This window comes from Lepidothrix coronata, unplaced genomic scaffold, assembly GCF_001604755.1.
Source record: "Lepidothrix coronata isolate B3197 unplaced genomic scaffold, Lepidothrix_coronata-1.0 Scaffold84, whole genome shotgun sequence".
In the NCBI taxonomy this organism is placed as follows: Eukaryota; Metazoa; Chordata; class Aves; order Passeriformes; family Pipridae; genus Lepidothrix; species Lepidothrix coronata.
This window is the reverse complement of record NW_016690264.1, coordinates 1,220,146-1,244,913: the sequence shown is the minus strand read 5'-3', so window position 1 is coordinate 1,244,913 and position 24,768 is coordinate 1,220,146.

Here is a 24,768-nt window from a genome sequence, read left to right as displayed (position 1 = left end):
AGAAATGCTACAGAGAGCTGCTACTTCCCCAAATGACTTCTTTTTAAATGGCCTTGTAATATGGTAGGAATTGATCCTTTATATCACTTCTTTTAAATTGCCTTCTGCTCATCAGCTGTTCTTTAAGAGATGAACAGACCCATCTTCACATCCCATCCTGACCTGCTGGTGGCTCTGAGATGCTGCCAAGCAGCTGCTGCTCTGCATAGCAGAGAAGGCTCTTTTCTCAGGGAGTGGGGGTGATATCTGTAGACTTAAGGTTTCAAAGTGCTTCCTAAACTTCTAGGATAAAAGCCACTAGAGAAATGTAAAATATTAGCGGTATTTTAAGAAAGCGTGTGGGTGTGTAGACACAATTAATTTTCCTTTTTATATGTCTACATGGAATATCTCCATCTCTGAGGAAGGTGCCTGGATCTATGGAGTGTTGGCATCCCAGAGGAGAGCACTGCTCTGTTCATGTTAACACAAAATGCCATCGAAATTAACAGTGCAAGAACACTGTTGTGGTCAGGCTATGTCAGCCCAATAAATTATTGTCTGTGAGAGGCGGCAGGCTCAGAATCACTGCATCCTCCCCGGGCTGGAACAGCTCTTGTTAAATGCACGAGGTAGCAGTCGTAAGGGATTTTTGTCATGTTAGTCCCCCAAGATCAGAGAGGAGCTGATGCGACTTGGAAATCACTGCGTAGGATTAAACAGCAGAGGGTATGCGTGCTCGCACACACAGGCAGAGTGTCTGCTCTCATGCTATGCATTGTTATTGACACACTGCACCTTAATGGCCATAATGTCAATGGCCACTCTGGGACCTCTACTCGTGGATTATTAATGCATTAGACCACAGTTTTTACAGGTTATTGTGTCAAGAGCAGAGGGGAGTGGATGCCTACAGTATATGGGCAGAACAAGGATATTTTTTACTCAGGGCTGGGGTATGCACTCTGAGAGCTGCACCTCAGAAATCGTGCTTACTGCCCTCTCATATCTGCCTTCAGCTTTCACTGCAGCTCAAAGGATAGCATGGAAAAAATGACACCATCAGAGAGGAAAAGGGACGGTCTGGGGAAAGGAAGAGATCTCTCGCCTGTAGCCAGGCAATCGCACATTGCTATCCCAGGCTGTGGGCAGATGATTTCCTGGCACTAGCCACTGATACCCTGAAACATGAAGATTAATAGGCTCTTTATTTTATTGTTAGCAGCTGCAGGTGCTGCTTTTATTTATATAAATGTGTGCTGCTCTCCTCATCGTGGGCTCAGCCCAGGACAAATCCTCCCATGGGACTTTGGAGAGAGAAACTTTCTCACGCTGCCTCTGTGCCTGAGAGCAAATGTCACACTGCAGGCTGGAACATGAGTGTGGGGGGTGTCCCCAAAGCTTTTGAAGGTGATGGAAACTGCAGGTGCCCAGTGTTGATCAAGGGCTAGATCCTATCATTTTCAAGGGCCTTTTTAAACACGTCACAATTTGCAGTCGAAAGTGATGCAGATGTAACAAGACACTGGCTGATCTTTCATGGGTAAATAGGATATATATGTTTGCCAAAGCCCTGTTTGATAAGACATCATGGTTAAAACTGTAGACAAAGTGAAAAGGGCAGTATAACATGTTCAGGCACCCTGAATGAAGCCTTGACTACTGTGCTGGTAGAGTAGGGGAAGAAGGGGGATCCTGAGAGCAGGAGATTCTGAGTGTGGCAGAAGCAAGGAGAACACACATGACATTGTAGTGTTGGAAATGTCCTACCTGTTGTTTTAGCAATGCAGTAGCTTCCAGGTCAAGCAACTCAGAGCAGTGAGAGAAGGGCTCTTCACAAGAGCTCTGAGTTCATTTCTAGGAGAAATTGCTGTATTTCTTATAATCACCACTGCTGCATTATGTGGAGAACTGGAGAGCTTATCCTCACAGCCAAACTAGCTATTGGGCAATACAAACAATAATCATCCAGTTATAGAAACAAAACCCTTGTCACAGGCCCTCCTTTTGGGCATTAGCTGTAATATATGGGCTGCAATGGCATGAAGCAAGAAAAGAGGGGCATGGAGGGCCTGAACCCATGGCAACACTTGTTCTCCAAAAAACTAAAAGGCAAGAGATGACAGTGACCCAGGAGGGAAGTTTCTCATTTGGAAACTGCCATCACTGCACTTAAGGCCCATGTCTTTCATTTTCTCAACTTCTCATTCTCTCAACTTGGTTTCTGAAGGAGGCCAAGAAATCCCCTGATTTTCCTGACAATGCTGAGTACAGCTTGACTTTTCACCATGTCATATCTGGGCCATGGAAAGGCCCCTGCTTTTATTGTGTGACGACGCAGAAATTACTAAGTAATTACAGGATTATGCAGCACCCTATAAATTAAATGTTACCTCTTTACCTTCTACAGAACAAAAAATAACCATGTAATTACCTAGTGAATTAAGCTGTTAAGGTCTCATGGTAATTATACACGGAGTCAAAAGCTCTGAGTTCTTCTCGTAGTTACAAGTAAAGAATTATCTTTCATTTTTAAACATATGTTGCAGTTGGATCCCAAAGCCTGCACATTTCCATTTTAATAACACTATGGCCTGCCCAAATGAGAAGAGGCATATGTCTCCCATCTGAGTGTGCAAATAGAGCGAACATATATATATAAAATAGATTGGACATATGCAAAACTGACCCAGGTTCATACCAGAAAAGTGGAATACCAACAGAGGTAAAACATGATTAGTCGGATGATAATGTTTAAAATTATGTTTAGTTTCTGAGCATTGGAATTTGTTTTTGTAGGAAACAAGTCAGTGTGATCCTACTTATCATATACAAGTGACTATATTTTCAAAACAGACAGTCAAACCACCCATCAGGAACCTCTGTGCCCTAAAGGGAGGCTCAGGACTTGCCATGTGTAGGTAGTTTTTGCCATGTATCAGCAAGGAGGGGATGACTGGGCTGTCAGGAGAGCTCCACGAAACCAAATATATTCATGGTGTGAGCTTGGTGGATAGTCCTGGCCCGGGTGAGGTGGTTTTCCTGTTGTTTGTCAGCAATAATAGAACAGAGCTCTTGAGTGTACTGGCCAGGGATCCAGACTCTCCACAGATACCCAGGGAGAGACATTGCACCAAAGAGCTGCAAAAGGAGATGAGTTAGAGATGAACAAGTGTTTACTGCCTTTGGCAGAGCTCATTCCTGTCCAAGGACCTTCAGGAACATGTCTCTGCTTAAAAACTGCCACCAGAGCCCTGGGGCACTGCAGAGGTTGCTGAATATGGAAAAAGCTGTAGTGTGACCAGACACCATCCAGCCTCTCTGACCAACCAGAGGGAATGGGCAGGCAAGTGTAAGAAGGGACCATTGGACCAGTGATTGCAGATCCTAAAATACATGGCCAGATTTTTATTGAGTATGAGGATTTGTAGCACACAGAAATCGCCACTTCTGTCTGTATATCCTCTACTCTGGTCTGAGCTGGCTAAAAATGCCCTCCTGTTATTTTAAGATTTGTTTTGTTGTTTTTGTTTTTTGGTTTTTTTTTTAACAGTTCTGCATAATTTTTCTTGTTTAATTTTTAACTAGACAAAATCAGACCAAAGTGTTCCAGGTTTTCTTCTCCTTTCTTCATTTTTTTGTTTCCAGTTTTTCAGGAACACATTTCAAAAAAATCCTAATTAACTTTAATCATTAAATAATAACAAGCTTTGATGTCCTTTCAGTTTTAAGCTAAGCATTTTCGTAGGTCCCAAAACCAGATACTTGGGTTTCATAATTTTAGACCCCTAATTCTGAAAAGTGTGATGCTACAATAAGCCTAATGTTGTTAAGGTTAGGTGCAATACATTCACCTCCACCTTTCAAAGAGGCATTATGTGCATTTACTAGCTAATTTTATAATTTCTTTTGAAATATACAGCATGTTATATAAATGCTCACTCTGGTAATCCTGGAAGAAAATACAGAACCAGGATAGGCAGGTGGGTTTTTCTGTTAAGGAAGCTTAACACTCACATTTTAACTATTGAAATTGTTTCTGCGTTTTCTATGACAGATCTAACTATTTGACCTACAAGTCATTTCCAGTCAAAACAGTAATTGCTTCAGGTACAAAATTAATTGAAGTAACTAACTTCAAATATTTTTATTTCGCGCATTTTTGTTGTTTTGGTCTCAATATGATCAGCAATTCTCTGTAGCACTGTGTTTTGTAGAGTTCAAATCCTGCAGTAATGCTGCATGATGAATGCAGTAATCTGCATTTACTTCAAAGAGTCATTTCTGTCCCCTGGTAGGCAGGTAGTCTTTGCTGTAGAGATGCAGAGGTGTCTTGGTGCAAACAGGATTTTTTACATGTGTCTGTTGCATGATTTTTTTCCCCCTTATGTCCATCACTTGTACCACTTTGTAGTTGCTATCTGGCGAATATTAAAAAGCGCCCACTGGGATTGGATCAGAAAAGGGTGGGGGGAAAAATTCCTGCTCCATCTCATTCCTAGTCTCTTGCGTAACACGCCTTCATCGTGACACAGATTACTGTGAGCATTGTGCTCCCCCAGTTCCTCTGCCTTAATAGCCTTATGTCTCATTCGAAGAGAGATCAAAGACAGAGAAGTACCAAAGGGCTTACATTCAATTAACAGGAGAGGGGTAGGCTTTATACGTGCTCAGCAGAAGCTCTGATTGCAACAAACTGCTGACTGGGTATCACGTACCGTCGCTATCAGCATGTGTAACTCCAGCCCTTTCCCTGCCACACTGGAAGGTGGTCTGGAAAGGCAAATGGCAGTTTTGTGCTCTTCCTGGCTGTGTCAGGATGGAGAAAGCTAGAGAAGCCCATGTCCCTTCACAGGGACGCTCAGGAGGAGGAGGAGGAGGGGGGCTCTACATCCCACTCTGTTCTTTTTTTTTCTCAGAGCTGCAGACTGGAATCTCTGTCAGACCTCGACCCATGTATTGGACAACTTGAATTTTTAATGATGAGTGATTTCCCACTGCTCTCTTTCACAGACCTCAGAGTCAGAGGCTTAGCCTGCGGCAGTCAGAACTCCTAGGGCAAAAGCTGAGACTTTTGACCCTTTTTGTATATTTAGAGTGTATCACAATGAAATGAAGCCCCTCTCATTGCTCAGAATAAACTCTCTGCTTTTTCTCTTCTCCAGGTATTTGTGACATTAGGAAAAACTGAAAAGCTGTGTGTCTGAGAGCTAACTTGTGATTAGGAGGCATCTGGGACCAGCCACAGCCATGGAAGACCCAATACTGGGAAGACAAGAGACTTGATTCACTATGGCAGTCTGGGTTTACAATTTTTCCAGTTCTCCTAATGAAAGGCGGAGGGAAAGCTGCAAAACTAGGAACTGGATCATAAACCCGGGGGGAAAAAAGTACAGCATAAAAAAGATAGGGCATGGATCACAAGGAGTTTACTTTTTGAGCACTGCTGAAGTGAGAAAACATGTCCCATCCTCTACACACCCAGTGCTCATTGCTGTTAACTCTGGTTATGTTGAAACCTCACATTTCCCGGGGTTATGCGTATGAAGTTTGAAGAAGACATGAGCTTTGCATTACTGCTGGAATTTATTTTAGTACTATTTTTTAGAGCTATGAGACAGCATGGATCCCTATTTGTATTAAAACTCTCTCTCCACTGAGCTGATTGCTGAGAAAACTTGCAGCCGGAGCTGTCTGAACTTATGTGACCTGGTTCCATCTGTGTGCAGCCCTGTTTTGCATTCTCTTCGATTTACTTCTAATGCAAACCTTGCAGAGCAGGATGTTCCTGCCACACACACACACAAAATCTGTTCCTACGGATTCAGTACCTGCTCTTGCCAGGAATATTCTCAACTATTTTAACCTTTTAGAAGTTTCTGCATTACTGTGGGAGATGACCACTCCACATGCTGCTCACAGGTTAACAGTGCTATAAAAGAGCGCAGCTGGCCAGTGGAATCAGAAAACACTGAAAAGGTCAAAGCATGCAAGTACTGCAGTGATTTCCCTCTAAATGAGAGTAGCCTGTGACCTTCACTTAACCCTTACTTTAAATGCTTGCAAATTAAGTTGGGCAACTTACCCCGAGCTTTAAAAATCTAAACATATCAAAAGATGAAACTACATCAAACAGCTTTCCACCAGTGTCAGACAGTGTTCTCTGACACACATATACCAGATAGACATTTCTGTCTGTGAGCCTTACTTACCCACTGAGATGTATTCAAATAAAGCCCCATTAACTTTTCCAGTGCTGAATGACATGCGTGCATTTGTAGCATAATGCAGCCCTTCCCTTGAACAAAGGCATATCCGACCGAGGATCTTTTCTACAAGGTGTTTTTTAATCTTCTTGGCTTATACAGGACTTAGAAATATCATATATGGTGTTTGCATAGCAGTCAAAGCAAGGATTTGAAATCAGCCATGCCAGAGCTTCCTTTGACTTCAGCAGGGCAATATCCAGTCTCCTGGGCTCTAGAGACCAAATGCCCACCACTGATTAAGTACAATGACAAAAGAGAAGAGCCCTGCAGCAGGGCATCCTGTGGCACTCCTTGTCTCAGAGCTTCTCACCCTCCTCCATACACTGACACCAGAACCAGAGATGGGGATCAGTGGTTTTCAGGGAGACCTGTGCATGGGGTTCTTTGTGGGGTCCCAGCTTCTGAGTGATCACCTGTGCCCAGGATAAGCAGAGCCAGTGGCACCTGCCTGTGGCAAAGTGATGGGATCCCCCAGCTAAACCATCAATATTCCTTAGTCAAAGGGAGGAGCCCTGAACAAGACATGGATTTGTACAACACTGTCAGCTCTTCTTACTGGCTTTCTTTAATGTGGCCTTTATTTCTTTTATTCCCTGCTTACCCATCTGACCCTTTCTTATTGCACAGTAACAAACATGAAAGCAAAACCATTTACTGAGCTGTAAGCCCAAGAATTTCTTTTTTCCCACCCACATAAATCTATATCCCAATAACAGGAGCTGAAGAAACACCTTTACAGAATTAACCCACAAAACAAGTTCTTGACTCTAGTAACAACCCAAGTCTTCACAAAATTAGCTGACATTGAGATGGGGGAGTAATGGTGGGGAAATTATATGTCCTGTGAGCAGCTCAGATTTGTTCAATGTCATGGTCAAGCAATGACTGCTTAGTGTCTGAATTACTGGCCAAGAGAATACTCTACTTTCTGAATTCCCATGGAGATGGCCTGATTTCCATAGCAACTGGATTCTCTCTCTTGCCTTTCCCTTTAACAGGTAGAAACACACTTGAATCCTGAAAACACTAGATTGTTCTGAGTATTATTGAATTTTTGGACACTAGTACACTTTCTGGACAATATGTTAAAATAAGGACTCCTTAATGATATTTTTTGTATCCTCCTTTAGAACTGGTGGTGACATTATCTTCCATCTGCTCTTAAGATCTGCTGTGATGTGAGCATGAAGTTTTCTCTTTTGCTTTCTTTCTTCTCTGATTCTTTATCATTGTTAAAATTTTCTATTGGATAACGTGCAATGCAGAGTGATGACTATTGAAGAAAGCTCTTGGGGGAAAGAAAGCATTTGTAATAGCAACTAAAGCAACATCCAAAATGTATGGAATATATTTCTAGAGAGGTTGGTTCAATCTCTGCCCCAAAGATGGATTAAAAATTCATGCTATTATTCAGTATGTCAGATAGGAGATCATGTCAGCAGTAAGTATATGCGTTATTTGTCACCCATTTGTTGAGGCTTTTAATGGTTTCAGGTTTTGATTTTGTATGCTAACTTAAAGCATCCCCTTTAAGTCTGCCCTTCCTCAAGTACATCTCCATTGCTTCTCCTTTCTACACTGGAGCTGAATGAGTACAAGAAATAAAACCAATCCAGAAGAAGTTGGCTTAACTGTGGAGTTTCTTACAGCCATTGTGAAGGAAGTAAAAGTGGACAGACCCTGTAAACCATCTCCCCAAGGACCAGCTGAGGACACATACAAAACAAGAAGCCATGGAATTTGGCTTTTGAATTTGGCTTTTGAACAGTAGAAACATAACACGAGTCTGATTCCTTAAGGAAAGGAGTTCCATGGACATCATGAGCCATGTCTGGGAATTACAGGGTCTGAAAGTGGAGGGCTTGTACCTTAAATTGGGTTTGTGAAGGACTGGAGAGTTGGTGTGCTCTGGAAAGCATCAGATTTATGGCAGTCTGGACTGCCTCAACGAATGGTAGAAAAGCTTCTACATGGCAATGGGTGATGACACAGGCAAAGGAGGGGCAGCAGGAGGTGATGGATGCTGATCCTGTGTCTGCTAGGATGGACAGGTGGTGGAAGGTACTCCTGGCAAGTGAAACCATTTGGGAATCCAGGAAGAACAGCCAAGTCCATGAGTTGCAGAGAAAGTGAGCAGTGCTGTTATAGACGTGGTTTCCCTTTATCCACAAATCACATGAATGTGTTGCCTGCACTGAGGATGAATTTCACCAATATCCCTTTCAGGCAGCAGTCTGGCCCTTGCCCCAAACCTTCCAGTACCATCTCTCCCTGAGCACACATTGCCCTCCTTCCCCTAAACTGGCAATTAAGTAGTCAGTTGTGGTAGTCCGAGATGCAACGAGAGTACCCTGAGGTCCTGACAGCACTTGGCCAATTCACTGACCTCTGTCATGTTCTGAACCATGAGAGGTTACACCCGAAATCAGCCTAAAAAATCAGCCGATTTTCCTGTGACCCCCAGTCTGACCTTACATCTGAGTTTACATTTTTAAATCTCACCATGAGCTGCCGGCTGACATCCTCCATCTCCCTGCAGCTCCTGCGCAGCTGTTCGGTGGCCGTGGTCTCCTCTTCATTTTGCGGCACCACTTGCCCACAGACCCTTGCCCACCACCCAGATGTGCAACCCAGGGGTTTCCCAGTCTCTCCACCACGATAGCATCCCTCTCCCCTCCTCTTCCTTCCCCTCTCCCCCACTCCTTGCTCTCCTCTCACCCTCCCCAGTTATGCTGAAAGCCGTGGAGGAAAGCATAGCAAATTGAAATAAATGAGAGCAGAGGAAGAAAGGGGGAGGTTGGAGGGGGAGGCAAGGAGTGAGCTCCCAGGGCTCTGTCACTTGGGCTGCCTCGGGAGCCATAGGGAGAGAAGGGGAGGGTGACAGCGGGGCCAGAGCTGGAGCAAAGCCTGGTCCTTGGCGGTGGTAGGAGCTTTATTGCCAGTGACCTTCAGAGCACTTAGTGCTGATGAGGAACATTCAGATGATCACATTAGGGTTGTTGTGGGGACTGGAAGGGCATGTGTGTGCGTGGGAGTAAGGGGAGAGCTATGTGTGGTGGGAGGGCAGCAGCCTGTCAGCAGGAAGGGGATTGCAAAGATGAAGGTGCAGGGCTTGGTACTGGCACCACAGCACCCATGACTGCCCCTGAGCACCCCGGGAGCAACTAAAGAAAACCTGTCCTTTGGACTTTTTGGAAGATGCCCATAGAGGGCACTGATTTGTCAACAAATCTTAGAGAAAACGTGTTTGGGTAAGAAAGAGAGAGAGGAAGGGCCCAGGCATCCTCCTGTGACTCCTGTAGGCTTGTTACTTCTGAGTTAATGATGGACTGCTTCTTTTTTTACTTCCCCTGTCTCTCTTGAAAATGCAAACATAGCTGGGAGGTGGGAGAGGTGGCTTCCCCTTCCCATTTGCTAGAGGAGCAGATGGCCCCACAGATGATTTCTCCTTGCTTCCCTCTGTCTGTAAAAGATACATAACCTAGCTCTGAGAATACCATTTCTTGGCAAAGATGTCCCTGAGAAACAGCAGGGAAATTCCCGCTACTATACTTTCATCCTCTTGTTTTAATTTCTTTAATTCTCCTGATAATGACAAGGTGCACAGCTGCAGCTGTGTTTAGTTACTCAGAAGACATGTGTGTTACTTGACTGCCAATGGCCTGACCCCAGGGAAAACCCTGGGGAATGGCTGCAGACATGTGTTCTTCACGGCAGCTCTCTGGAGCTCTGCCCTCCACCTGAGGGACAGCATCCACCTCTGTTGGGGCTGGCAAAGCAAACCTTTCAGGTCAGATCAGTGGTGGAAACTCAGGGTCACTGTGGGGCTGCGGTGTGTGTGCACAGAGGTGTGGTGGAGAGGACAAAAAGCCCTTGCTGCCCTCCTTTTCCCAGTGGCTCTGCTTCCCCTGCTCCCAGCTATTCCCACTCCTCCTTGAGCGAGACCAGTAGGGAGGAAGCCCATTAGCAGCAGCTCTGCTGCAGTGTCTCTTTAAAGGAAGTGTCAGGAAGAAAGATTTACCTGCAGGTTTAGGAAGACAATTATTGTACGTTAATTAAATATGAAATGACACTTAAGAGCATATCCATTGCCTTAACAGCGACTCTCTGTAATAATAATAATACTTAGCACTTACATAGCTCTCTCCATCTATACAGTGCTTCACAAACATTAACTAATGAATCCTCACAACCTCTGTGTGAAGTTAAAGAGGCTGTTGGCATGATGGGGAGGGGGAAGAGGAGATGTATCAGGGGAATAACCTCTTCTTGGCTTGCTGCTGCTACTTTTTAGTTTGCTGTGGTCTTCATTCTCCCTCTTTTCTGGCAGCCTTCCCCTAACTGTGCCTACTCCTGCTCCGTGCAGTGGATAAGTCGGCAGTAAAATGAGTGGGTACCTGTGGGCACCACTGGAGCAGGCACTGATGTTCTCCTGTCCCAGAGCTGGCCTTAGACCCCCCACGACATGGCATCGAGTCCACAGCACACAAAACTGCTTCCTGTCCCATCCCCTTTTCCTCAGGGCTCAGCAGGGGAGCTAAGAGTGGGTTTGCCTGAAGCTGTAATGTTTTAAATGTGACTGTGAGAAACAAGGTTTTGGCTTGGACATAAACATCTGTAAAATGCAGAAGTCCACAACTGAAATCTCCTGGATTTTTGCAAATCACTTCTGCTGAAGCCACGCCTTTCCATCCAGTCTTACTGGGGAAGCCAAGAAGCTTTTCCTGAGCCTAATTCACTTCCCCAGAATGGGATTTTTGAGCTGAAAGCCCAGGTCTCCTGGCCAACTCTGTAGGAGTTGACTGTCTCCTGGTAGATGTGATTACTTCACACTCTCTGAGCTCCCTCATGATGACCCATCCTTTGAGACCACTGCTTGACCCAGAGGGAAGGACAGATGCTACACTAAGTCTGTGTTTCCTAATGTATTTACATTTTCTTTACTACAGATGCCTGAGACTGTGCAACATCTTTGCTGGAAAAGTCAGAAGAGAGATAAGAAACAAGCTTCATTCTCTCTACAAAAGCGAGAAATGGATCTGACTCTCCAGAAATCCCAGCACCACTCTGTCCTCCATTAACAGCAGGCATGACTCCCATGGCAGGCCTGGCTCTGCCTCTGCTCTGGCTTTTAGTCAGGAAAATCCAGTTTTGCCTGTTTTTCCAGGATTTTTGGAAGTACTGAAAAGGCACTAGGCTCATGTCCATTCCCTGCTCCACACCTGGACTGGCAGCCCATGGGAAGGGGGAAAGATGGGAAAAATGACCAGGCCTGTAAGAAAGGAGGAAGCTGATTATCCATCCCTTTTCAGGGAGTGGTTTTCTGCACAATCTGCTTCCAGGCTATTTTTTTTCCCAAGCTCATTCCTCTTAAAAAGGTAATAAATATTCAAAACATACTTGCTTATATTACTGACTATACTCTAACAGCTTCAGCACCTACAAAGCTTATGCCTGTGTGTATCCACTAAGCAGTTGTCAAACTGCATTGCTTGTAACATTTAGGGTTGGCTTGGAAGAAGGTCTCAAGGCTACACTCTACAAAACAGTCTGTATTGGCCAAGGGGGAAAATAAGGCAACGTGACCTAGAAAATCTTGTCATCTTTAAAGCTCCCTGATTCTGCTGTTCTTTATTTATTATTGTAAGCTCACCAGATCCATTTCTGAGCCATCAAGGGTTGTTTTTGTCTTCCAGAAAGGTCTCAAGCAAGCCTCTGAGTTTGAACACGCTAATATTTTCAGATAGTTCTGTCAGCACTGGTGATTTCAGCTGTTTTCCGGGCTAACTCACTGGTAGGATTCTTGGGGTTGCATTTAGATATGAAAATGTCACATGGTACTCTCCGTGCAATATCAAAGGTTACCTCCAATGTTAAACAGAATCCAGATCTTTCTGCACAGATCACAGTTATCCTGGCTTTATGCATTGTAGAGCCCTTGATAAGCCAGTGGGGAAAAAATATTTAGTGTGTGAGAGCTCGCCTGTCCAGCCCTAAATGCACAGGAAGCCAACCTCAAGTAATTTATTCATGCCTCAGTCCTTCCTGTCTCAAAAATTGTCTTCTCCTGCTTTTGACTTGGTTTTGCAAACGCAGCTCCTCACCTTGGGGCTTTTGGAAATTCAAGTGACACCAGCAATTCTGACATCTTCCTTCAGCCACAGGAAGGTGACAGGTCAGGTGTGTTGGAGCTCAGGTCTCCAGCAGCAGGACCGCTTTGTTCCTTGCTCATGAGTGGCTTCATGTATGGAATGACTCTGTGGGACTCCTGCCACGTGCACAGAGGAGAACTGGTGTGTACCTGTTTATTTGCACCTGTACAGCACAGGTAGCAAAGTGCACTGGATCCAATTCACCCAGGACTCATTCTTCAATCCCCAGGAGATTTCCCCGGGGAAAGCAGTCTTTCTCTCACCACCATCCTCACACCCATGTGGTCTGGAGCTGGGATCTTTCTCCTACTCCACAAGTTAACAAATTGGCCGTTCCCTGAGAGAGGATAATTTCTTCTTAATGGTAGCCATCTCTCAGCACGTACTTTGGCTGCCAGCTTTTGAAGGTAATTGCATTGTTATTTAGGAAAGTCAAAGGTGCATTCTTCCAGAGAGGCTCTGGCTGCGAGCAGGCTTGCGAAGGGCTGACCGGGAACGGCTTTGTGTGCTCCTGTTACAGCAAGGTGTCACTGCAGGCAGCCAGGAGACAGGGATGGATGCACATCTCCCTCCCCACTTCACACTCTTTTCCTCCCCAGAGAAGAATCTGTAAGAAGCTGTTTGCTGAAAAATAAAGATGGGCATTCCAGTGCTGAAAATATACAACACAAAACGTTCCTTTTTCTGATAAGAAAGTGATGTCACAAATGACCTTATTAAAAAAAGGTAAAATGCTTGTTTACTTAAAGCACTTGTTCAAAGAGAGCAAGGGGAAATGTGGCTTTAGGTTATTTTTCTTTCTCCTTTCTCTTTCCTCCTAAATGAGATTGAAATACAGTTTCACATTTGCAAGGCCCAGTGCCCTTTCTGCCAAGAAATCCATTGACAGTCCAATCAACAGACATGTTCTGGTTACAGGAATCAGGCATCAGTCAAATGCTTGAAAGCCGGATCCAGCAAATGCAGCAGATAATAGTATTGAAAACAGCCAGTGGGGGAGATGAGAAAGTAATTGGAGTGTAGGTAAGAGCTGGTGTAAGCAGGATGGATCGGCATATTGCTGACACACGGAAGGGAGGAGGCAGAGGGGGGAAGCTAATGAGAGGGGTAATTCTAATGATAGAAGTAGTTCAATGTGTCAGGCTTTTGTTTTTTGAAGGCTGAGAGGATTTGTTTGTGCAGAGGCAACTCAGCCCATGGGATTTATACGCCACCTACACCCCGAGTTCTTCCAGAGCTGGTTCAGCCCTGGTATTTTGCAGGTAGATTCGTAGTAAAAGGCTGAGGGGTATCAGTGGGGAGGACTGTGGGGCTGGACTGGCCCTGGAAGTGCTGGAGCAGATGGGGAGGGTTGCAGGGGGATCAAAGTGGGGTGAAAAGACTCAGCAGCACAGGGTGAAAGGCCTTTGTGGCAGCCTGGGGCAGGCAAGTCTACAAACTGAGGGGGACTCATTACCATGAGCAAAGCAGCACTGGTCTCTGCGTGTTCAGAGGCTGCATCACTGAACACAGTCATTTCAATCTCGGCAAGCCCTAAAATCTGCTGATTTCGTCCCAAATGTAAAAATCTAAAGAAGACAGGAGTGAAAATGAACAGAATAGAATTTGATTGTATGGACTATATATCCTAATTTATTCCAGAGCCCTTGCTAGTAAAATACTCAGATTCTGATTAGAGTGGTGAGCGAAGAGAATTACTCACTTCCTATGGGTAACATGACGAGCAAATTACCTGAATTTCTTGTAAATCTGTAACTCTCTTTTGGGACACAGCACTATGGAAATGGCAGAGAGGGGCTGCTGATCTTATACACTGTGGTATGTCCTCCCTCGTATTGAGGCTTGGGTGGATTCACCCTTTGTACATCACCCTGCCCTGCCTGGGTTATTTTTGGTACTTTGATTTTTCTTTTTAGATTCACCTTCTCTGTCCCACTGCCCCAAGCACCTGGCTCTGTTTCCTTACCTGGCCCAGGAGGGGCTATTTTCAGGAGGTGCTCCCTTATGGGCTGTGCTGCACTGAAGGTGGAGAGGGGGGCAGTGGGGTTGGCAGGAGAAGAATTGAACACTCTGTAAAGACAGCACAAAATATTCCAAAGTAATTCAGATCCAGCTTGAGCAAGTGATAAATGAGAGCAGCATGGCAGTGACAGGTCAATCAAATATTTATAGAACTTCATCCATTAGCATTGCAGCAGCAGAAAGAAAGCAATGAAGTCTGGGTGCTCCAAGACCTGCAAGGGGTACACATGCTGATCAGTTTTCCCAAAATCTTCAGGCATGTGTGGATCTTTTGTCTTGTCCTGGAGGGGGCCAAGATAGCTAAGGTGGTGGAAGAGCTAAAAAGAGGTTGGGGTTGTGCAGCACTGTGTTTTAGAATCAATTTCTCTGATCTCCTTAGCTGGATTAATGTATGTACATACTCGTGAGGAGATACTTGTACCAAAATGATGGGAAAGCTGAGTGATGTGTGAGGTATATACATAGGTGTGTACACACTGGGAAAGGGCATCAGGTTTTGCAATTCTCTGGAAAAGCAGTTGCTACAATCAGTGAAATGCCAGAAAAGGTTAAACCACAACAGACAAGAAACCTTAAGGAGAGAACAGAGTGGAATTGGAAAGCCTATTTTTAGGATCACATGACATGATTAGATTAATATTTTAGGAGGCAGTTATCATATGCTAAGAAACTGAAGGATTGTTAGAAGCATCCTAATGTGCCTGTTTTCAGGGTTTTGATGAGGGAATCCCATCCAAATTTCTCCCTCCTCACCTCTGATCAATTCCATGAGCCAGGGACATGGAGAAGTGACACATGGATGCACTGGAAGATGCAAAGGGCTGTGGAAAAATCATTCATTTGATTTCAGCAGTTAACTGGAAATGGCACAGTGCAGCCTGTGCTGAGGCAGGTGACAGGAGCACACTGCACACACGGGCAGACAGAGCAGTGTTTAGCTGGGACCACCTCCATGGTGCTCCCAGACACCCCCAAAGCAATCAGACAGCAGGCTGTGAGAAGAACTACCCTGGTCTCTAAGGGGCTAAATAAATGCTTGTTTTTAAGCACAGGAAGGATTGCACTGAAGTGCCTCTTTGACCTGCTGATGAGGTCTATGTGACTGGGATCTATGACATCCTGGTCACACAAATGTGCATCCTGCATCCCTTCTCAGGGTTCACAGGGCCATTCTCATTTCTTTTGGCAATTTTGGCTTCATTAAATGTGGTCTACACATAAGTGCCAGTGCTTAACCAGGTGCTGGATTTCTATGATACCCCATCTGACGCTTTTCACTAAGAGCTGAATTCCTGTGAATACAGGAGGAATCCGGGCAGGGGAACAAGCTCTTTCTTCTTCATTCACTGTTCTCATGACAAAGTTTCATTCATCTGGCCTGGGAGCAGTAGGGACACCGTGTGTCAGAAGCAACCAGTCAGCCAGGGGGATCAGGCAGGGCCCAGCACTCACCAACAGCCCATTTGCTGAGAATTGATGATCCAAAGTTGCATGGGGAATTTGTATGAATGGAAGAAAAGACAGCCAGTAATTGGGATCGGTGGGTGAAGTGTCAGCAAACAGAAGAAAGGGATACTTTGGTGACAGTGATAAATGCTAGCAGCTTTGGGTCTCATCTGGAGGAACGAATTGGAGCGAAGACTTTGTAAGAGAAGGAAGGAATAAAAAGACAGGGTCTGATGGATGTTACAGAGGAAAAAAGCTCAGAAAACAAAAATTCAGCAGAGTGTTTTTATGTGGATGATCAGAGGCAAGTCACCAGGGTCATTCCCCAAGGCTAAGGGGGTCATAATTTTTTACACCCTCAGGAGTAAGCCAGCCTTGTGCTTGGTGGTACATGGAGTCACCAAGTACCAGTCCCTAGAGAGAGGGGTCCCCCTGCTCTGGGCACCATACATGCAAATGCAAAGCCCTCAGGAGGAGCCATGATGCTCTCCCGGCTGAGCAGCATGAATGTGAAAGGTCTGTGCCTTTGCTGGGGTGCAGAAGCTCTGGGGTCACTGCTGGGCATCAGGGCCAGAGGGACAGGACGTCCCTGGAAGCTGGGGCTTTCATTGGGCACCGGCACACTGACCACTCAGGGCTAGTTTATTTTTCTCAGCCAGCCCAGCAGGTTTGTTTCAGGAAGGAATTTGCCTGCAAACCAAGTATGTGCAATAACAAGTTGCCATTTCCAGAGTCATTTCTCTGACCCTCACCAGCATTTCAAAACACATCTCAAATGCAATTGGCACCTCTACACTGCCAATTTTAGAAACATTTTGCTTTGGAGGAAGGACTGGAGCACAGAGGTGATTATCCCTCCCCTCCTGGCAGCTTCAGGAGTCGTGCGACTTGCAGGGAATGTCAGAGATGAACAGCATGTAAAAGAGCTCCAGTAAATGCTGTTTCCCAGAGCACTGGGACGTGCGTCTGTCCTCTTCCTTTAGACTGCAGAGCTTCTTTGCCTCTTACAAGAGAAAAGATCCTGGCTGAGGTAGCTCAGACATCCATCTAACATGCCCTGAGACAGTAGCACCAGCGACAGAGGGACTGATTCTGCTGTCAGCAGCGCAGGCAGGGAGTCAGTGGAGTCAATGGGAGTCGATGTTTACTTGTTACACTGCCTCACATGGACACTGATAAATGTTATGAATTTTAAAAATTGAGATTCACATTAGTTTCCTTTAACTCATTTTAGATTTTCTGCTGAGCTTTATTAAGTGGCTTTTAAAAGCAGTTTAGTCTCTACAGCGCTCACCACAACAGCCCTGCCTCCCAGGCTGTCTCACACCAGGAATTAAACAAAGCCCTGGGTGCTTGCAGGGAAGCAGGAGGGCACTGGGGATGGAGCAGCTGAGTCCACTGGGGTGGGAGCACCATGGCAGAGCAGGGAGATGGTGCAAGGAAGTGTCAGCGGTGCAAGGAAGTGTCAGCTGTGCAAGGGTGGCAGATCCTTTCAGAGGGTTTGTTCATGAAGCATCATGCAAAGCTGAAGATCCAGAGATATTTCCAGTCCCCTCAAATATAGGCAGAGGAATATTAATGCAAGGGTTGAGTTTTCTCTTTCCTGCAGGACCACACAGATAGGTATGTCTAGGCATTTTCAGGTAACAGATCTCCTGCACTTTAGTGTAAATCAGGATTAGCTCCAGGGTGTTGAAGTCAACATCCTCCCGATTTTTAAGGCCTGATCCAGCTTTCCCTGAAGTCAGTGAGAAGAACTGTTCTTAGATCGGTCTCTAAATGCCTTATTTTAATATCCATAAGCTGCAGTAAAAAAATCCACATCTCCCCTGTTCCATCCTAAACTCTGCCTGCCACCTGCCATTTAATTTTTCATGACACAATTATCATTTTTAATAATGCCACTGCATTTTCTTGGCTAAAGAGCCTCTGGAGACCCTGTCTGAAATAAAAGCTTCCCCATCTCCTTTTTTCCATACCTGCAGGTGTTTCTGTATCATAGCAAGCCTTTCCTAAACGTCTCTTCAAAGACACTCACAGCTTCATCTCCTCTAATCTTGATGCACTTTTGACATCACTAAATAATTATGCAGTTACACTGTAAACTGGTGGTGGGAGATATGCAAGTGGCAAATCTCTGTTCTGGTATCTAAAAACAGTAATCCTGCCTCAGCTCTCATTGATTGACTGGAAACAGAAGCAGAGGGAGAACAGGCTCAGTATGGACAGAAGAGTAATACTGATTTATGAGAGACAAACCTCTGAGATGTGATTTACTTCCCTGGGATTGTTTTCTGAGAGATGTCACCACACATCTGCAGGACTGGGACCAGGAGAGATAAAAGCCTGAGTTGCTATAAGCAACCAAAGGGGACCAAGTGCTCTGGACTGGGGATGTGCTCCAGGGACATAACTCTCTTCCCCTATCAGCAATTCACTGTTTTACTATTGATTATAACAGGAAGGGAAAAATGGAAAACCCATGTAATTCCCTGTCCTTGGGGTTGTGGCCTGGGGGAAGTTGATTCTGTCTAATCTAATAAGGATGTGGTGCAGCCTGGATTACCTAGGCTCTCCTCTTACCCTTTGGGAGTCATGTCTAAATGAACAGTATGGAAATTAAAAGTCCCCTAAAAGATGGAAATTAAAAGTCCCCTAAAAGAAAGAAAGAAAAAAAAAAAAGCAAAACACAACCAAAAAAACCCTCAGCTGATTTTCCTGCTTTCTTTTGAATGGCAACTGACTTTCCATCAGTGGTCTCATGACACTTTGGAGGGAGATTACACAGCAGGAATGTGAAAGGATTGAAATTCTGCCTTTACACTGTGGCTGGCTCTGCTCTGGGGAAGGGGTAAGGCAGGATGTGGTACAGGGGTGACATCAGTGGGGATCAACAGGGCAGGCTGAGAGCAGTTTTGCAGCAGGCAGATGCCCTGTCCATCCTGGAGCCATGCAATGGCCAATACAGCACAGTAAAAGAATCTTCCCAACCCATTGTGTGCACCTGCTGTTCCTGGTGCAGTGTCACACAGGAACGTGACAGCTCTGTGACATTCATTGCTTTAAGCTAAACCAAGCCTGGCATCTTAGCAAGGAGCAGAATTGGCCAAAGCTGGAGGGTGTCCCAAGAGCCAGACTGGATACAAGTATGCCAGCCTTCACCCTGCTTTCCACCTTACACTGCACAGCAGGTTTCCTCAGATCCCCATGTCTCTTGGGACAGGAGAAGTATGTGGACTGCAAATGTGGGCTGACATGTCAGGCAGCAGTGGCAGGTGGGAAATGGATATATTGCATCCCAAGATGATGCATCTTCCCATTCAAATCAGCTCACTAGCACAGATAGTCCTACATCTGCAGATAACACTATTTAGATGGCAGATTTTATTCAGATGGCATCTGAAACTTATTTTTTATTGAATTTAATTTTAATTAATTGTGCTGCCAAGGGTGAGCTGAAATAGCCTCTGATTTTAATTTTTTGCTCCCCAGAGTGGATGTCCTTAAACTCCTTCCTATAATGATATGGTTGTAGCTTGCAAAAAGGCAGTCTGGATTTATTATTCTGCCTCTTCCCTTGTCCCTTCTAATCCTAGAGAGAACATTGCAATGACTGCTGGTTAGAAAATTAGTTAAGTGAACTGTATACTGTATTCTCTTTCCGTATCACTTCTTATTAGAGAAAAAAGATAATATAGTTCCCTCTCTCCCCTCCACTCATCCTGCATTTTATCCAGAGCTCATGTAAGGAGCATTTCAACAGACTCCTGCAGCCTGTTTGCAAAATGACACACATCTCAAAGCCCTTAGGACAACTCTTGACTTTGGTGCAAAGTGCAGGAAGTAGTATCATATACGTGGAAGAAGATGGTGGCGAGATCTGCTATTGATGCACAGGTAGGAAGAAACAAGCCTGTGGGGGTCGTTTCTGCACTACACAAGCAGCTGCCTGTCACCTGGCTCACCTTTGAGCGCTGCCTCGGCAACAGTCAGTATTTCAGGTGTTTGAAACACAGAGCTGCCCTTTCCCTTTGGGCCCAAACGACCAAACTGCCCCAGCTGTACATGCTGAAATTGGTGGGTCCCGAAGCAGAGCAGTGCTGCAGCAGTGACCTCACCCACGTAGATAGCTCGTGTATTCAAGAAAACCCCAAGGAAAAGATACTTTTCACCAGCTGCACTCTGGCAACAGGAGGTTGCCCACTCCATGCGGGATATTTGGGATCAAAAACATGGAAAGACTGCAAATGGGGGCACATACAAAATAGCTGAACTCTTTAGCAAAGTACGGGCAAGACACCCTACAGCCTGGTTAAAAATATTGTCAAAATTAAACTGAATTTGTAGCAGGTAGAAAGCCAGAAATATCCTTGTAAAACATTATTGCTATACAGTTAATAGTGAATTTTGCTTGTCCATATGGACTAGTAAAGGAAGGAAGTTTCCCAAACTGAGTCAATTTATTGCATGGGGCCATTTTGAAAGAATATCTGACAAAGGAATAGATGAGCCTGTTATGAGAATAAACTCCCAGAACACTGAAAGGACAGCCCTAAGGAAGGCCAACCTGATGAGAATGAAGAGCTATTAAATGAAGATACTCTTTGTACTCCAAATCCAAATATATCTCATGCAAGAGCAGAGCTTTCTAAAACAAATCCCTGTAATAGATGAAGGATTTAGGCACAGCCAGGTTGTCTGTTTAATGAATTCCCTGCATTTACCCCACCAAGGGAGGAAGACCCAAACACTGCTGTTCAGAACCTTTTTCATGTGGATTAGAGCAGCCAAAAATGACAGAAGACTAATTTTGCCTTGTTTTTGTCCTTCACAGCTCATCTGTCCTACTTTTTACTTTTAAATGAATGAGTAATTAAAAAAAATCCCTCCAATATTTATGGATGCTCTGGTTCTTTTAGGCTCTGACTGTATGTGAGCCAGAAGCCTAATTACATATTTTAGGTACATATGTAATTCTTTGAATGTGTCAGGAAAACCTTGACTTGGAGGCAAGAAAGATGGCTCAAAATGAAGTTTATGCCCTTTCCTGTACCAGACCACGTCCTATCCTGAAGGGACCTTTCTGTCCAGAGATCCAGCCCCCTTCTGCTTCACTCCTGTGTTAAGCCTGGCCTGTTGACAGGAGCTTTATGAACTGGTGGAAAAAGAAGGCTCAGTGGATTATCTGATACACCAGGGGAAAAAAGAAAGGTACAGATCATCCAAGGGGATGTCATTTGGACTGCACGGGGTGTCAGCCACCTTTTAGAGGGTAACAAGCTGAAATCCCAATTTTCAGTCATTTCTTTCTTTGATTTTATTTTGAAAGTGGATAGTGAAGCACTGCACATGGAGCGTTTCACAGCCAACCTCTGCTCACAATAAATACCCAGCCTGATGGCTAACCCCAAGCAGTTTGTAAGGAACAAGAGTCAGAGGCAATTTTTTAGATTTTATTTAATGAACTGATCCTTCTGGCAGTTGAAGAGAATCCCTTTTATCTTAAAACGAAATTGAAGCCCTCTGTGGGCTCTGTCTCCAGAAGCAGCCATAAGACGATGCCGGGTGCTTGTGCCCAGCCCTGCTCCTGGAGGTGCCTCTCTGGCCGGGCTCTGCAAAGGATGCTCCAAAGAGAGAGATGTGGCCTGACAGTCACAGCAAATGCTGAAGTCCTAAATGAAAGCCTCCATGAGTACCCAGTATTGTGCAGCCCAGACTTCCACAGCACTTTCTGTTGCAGAGAGATGCTCTACAGCTCATCACCCTGCAACCGTGTGAGACTGACATCCCACCACAATTTGCTTCCCCAGGAGCTCCAGGAAGGAATGATGGCTTCACTACTAGATGAATATCAAATTCCTGCTCTCCAGGAACCGCACCTCATGCAGTGACCTTCTGGAAGGGTACAAGCTACTCTGGAAGGGTTAGGTTTCCCTTAGCTCCTCTGTCTTAAAAACATTCTTGGGTCCCTCTGATAGATGCCTTTGTCTTAACTGGCTTTAAATGCCTGACTTTGGTTCCCAAGTCTCACCCCAAAATTCAACAATGAATAAATGAATCTCCCCTTAGGATTCACCAAAGAAAAATGCATTGGGGAACCTACTGGGCTAAGTCCAAATCCAGCTCAGATTTGCCTTAGGAGCAAATCTAAGCTGTCTGTCTTCCTCCTTGACCTTGTTTCTTTTCCCTTGGCACTTAAAAATCCTCTTTTCCAGACTAAATAGCACAAGAGATGCTGAGACTGGGTGTTAGCAGCCATCCAAGTGAAAAGTTACTTTAAATCCAGACTGAGTTTTTGACTTCTCCTCCTGTTCTCCTGAGCCACCAGCTATGGAAATTTTTCATCTCTGATAAAGCAGATTAGCTGCTGGAAATGTCAGAGAGAGGCTACAGATGGCTGCACTGTGGGGAAATATTTCTTTGCTAGCCCTGGAAGCTGCTGAACACTGGACCCCAGGAGAGATGCTCCACAGTCCATTGCATAAAGTGACTTGGCCTGTGACGCTGTTAATGCAGAAACACCCCAATGTGCTCTGTTCAGTGAGGTTCACCAAGAGCAGCAAGTCAAACCTACAGACAGCTCAGTGGAGGGGAGGCGGGGCGGGTTCTTTTCTTTTTCCTACTTCCATTTCTTCTTTAATTTTGGTAATGGATCAGAGTCAAATGAACAACATCTGGCAATTAGCACATCCCTTGCCTGGCTCCGATCTGCCACTAAGTTCTGAGTGTTTGCCTTTATTTTTAAATCGGTGGCTGTCAGAGAGAATTAAACGGTGCCTAAAGAAGCACGCAGACGTTATAATTAAAGGCACGCCAACCTTGACAGGTAGCTGTGAGTGGAGTTCAGAATTTTAACTTTTCGTGGGAAAAGGGGCCATTGGCATGCGCATGAGCTCTTAAACTCCATGCGTTCCCCCATCTGATCTATCCCCAGGTGCTTTTTATACACCCATACTTGCAATTAATTGTCTCTTTGTCTGCTCCATTTCAGCAGCCATCCAACCCAGTATTGCAAGAAGAAGAGTACTTTAAAGCTAGGAATAAAACTGGAATCCATTAGCTGTGATTGCATGTGCTTCTGTGGGACTTTGCTGTTAACAAGGATAGAAATGATATAATGGAAAACAGAACAGGGAGCATAAACCTGCTGGTGCATGGAGCATCCTGAAACTGTGTAGTCTGTAATCCAAGTGTCTTCTAGCTAGGAATGAAATGCCTGGTGCTCTGGGCACTTTCCTACCAGGCCGTATTATTATAAACATGGTCTTCCCCAAACTCATTCTGCTCCTTCTGATTAAAACAGGGTCAAATCTTCCTCCTTACAGTATTGACCCATATGAACTACAAGCTCAGCTGACTCTTTTAGGGAATAAAGGGAGCATGGAAACTGGGTTCATCTGCTACCTGCTCAGCTTTGATCTCAGTGCTGAATGGAGGATAAACATCATGTTAAAAGGATCTAACCTGGCTTCACACCCATCTGTCAAGGATTTCAGGCTCTGAGGCTGCCAGTCCAGCATTTTTCTGGTCATTGGCTTAGGGCTGTAATTGAAGGTCACATGAGGTGGCAGGATGTGGTCTGCTCTGAGCCTTAAGGTTGGTGATAGTTCTGCAGAGGTGGGCAGAGCTGTATTGCTGATGGGAAGGGCTGTGCTGCCATGGAGTCTCTGTGCTATCACACAGCTGCAAGTTGGGATATTATACCAGGCAGCACCAGGTTGGAGAGTGTACCCTCCCCATATCTTGCCTTCTAAATCTGCACCTGCCACAACCTTTAGTCTCTCAGCGGTTTTACCTGCTGTCGCAGGTTTAAGTTGGACAGCATTAATAATAACAACCACCAAATTTAACAGCTACATCATCCCATCTGGCATGGCTTCGATAACATGCTGACAATTCAGCTCTTAAGTTAGTTCTCAAGCAAAGTTTTAAACAAACTCACTGATCTTTGCATTGCCTTCACGGGACTTGCTTTGCTGGCTCAGCTTCCTGAGATCTGTCTATACCATCAGCATTTAACTACCTCATGAATGTGCTTCCAGATGCCAATCCAGCCAGGGTGGGTTTTCTATCCACCCTGGAAACCTAAAGTGAATTTTGTGCAACTTCAGTTAGCATCCTAAGGAAGAAAAAAACAGAAAGAAGGATTTAGGATGGAGAGGAGGAGTAACACAGGCCTGGTAAAACCAGGGTAATCAGTGAGACTATGTTAGATAATAACCTCTCTTCCCATCTTTTTGCTGCGAAATTACTGTAGTTGGAAAATCACTGAAAGAAATTAAATTCGGGGTGAAAACCACCTGATGGAGGAATGGAACTTCTCTGTCCCATGTCTTGTAGCTTATTCCTACCCCATCTTTCTCACTCAGCTCTCGATATCTATCTCTTTCTTTTCACCCCCTCTTTCCCTGCTCTCATCCCCAGTCCCTCTCCCTGTCTCTGATGGATGGAACCATTAGTGGAATCACTGTAAATAATGTGTAAAGTTGGAAGTTACAACAAGGTATCTCATTAAAGCCGCTTCACTCATCTTACTTCCCAATTAATGTTTAAGGCTTCGCTGGAATGCGGTGACAATATGTCACAGCATATCATTGTGGCAGGCGACAGGAAGTTAATAACCCACTGGCCCTTAAAGAAGCCTTTAATGTCAGCTGCAGAGGAGTAAATAACATTGGTTTCTTCTCCCCCACCTATCCCCCCTTCTTTTTCCGCTTTTAATTTGCTGCAGGAATGAAAGAGTTTTGTGCTGAAATAACATCATTATCTCATAAAGCCATCTTCTGCAAAGGCAGAGCACAAAAGGTGTTGCTCAAGGGACCCTGGGATTTTCAGCACTGTAGCAAAGTTGCTCCAACTCCCCACCCTGAAAATTTGGGAACTTGTGGAGTGTTTGCCTT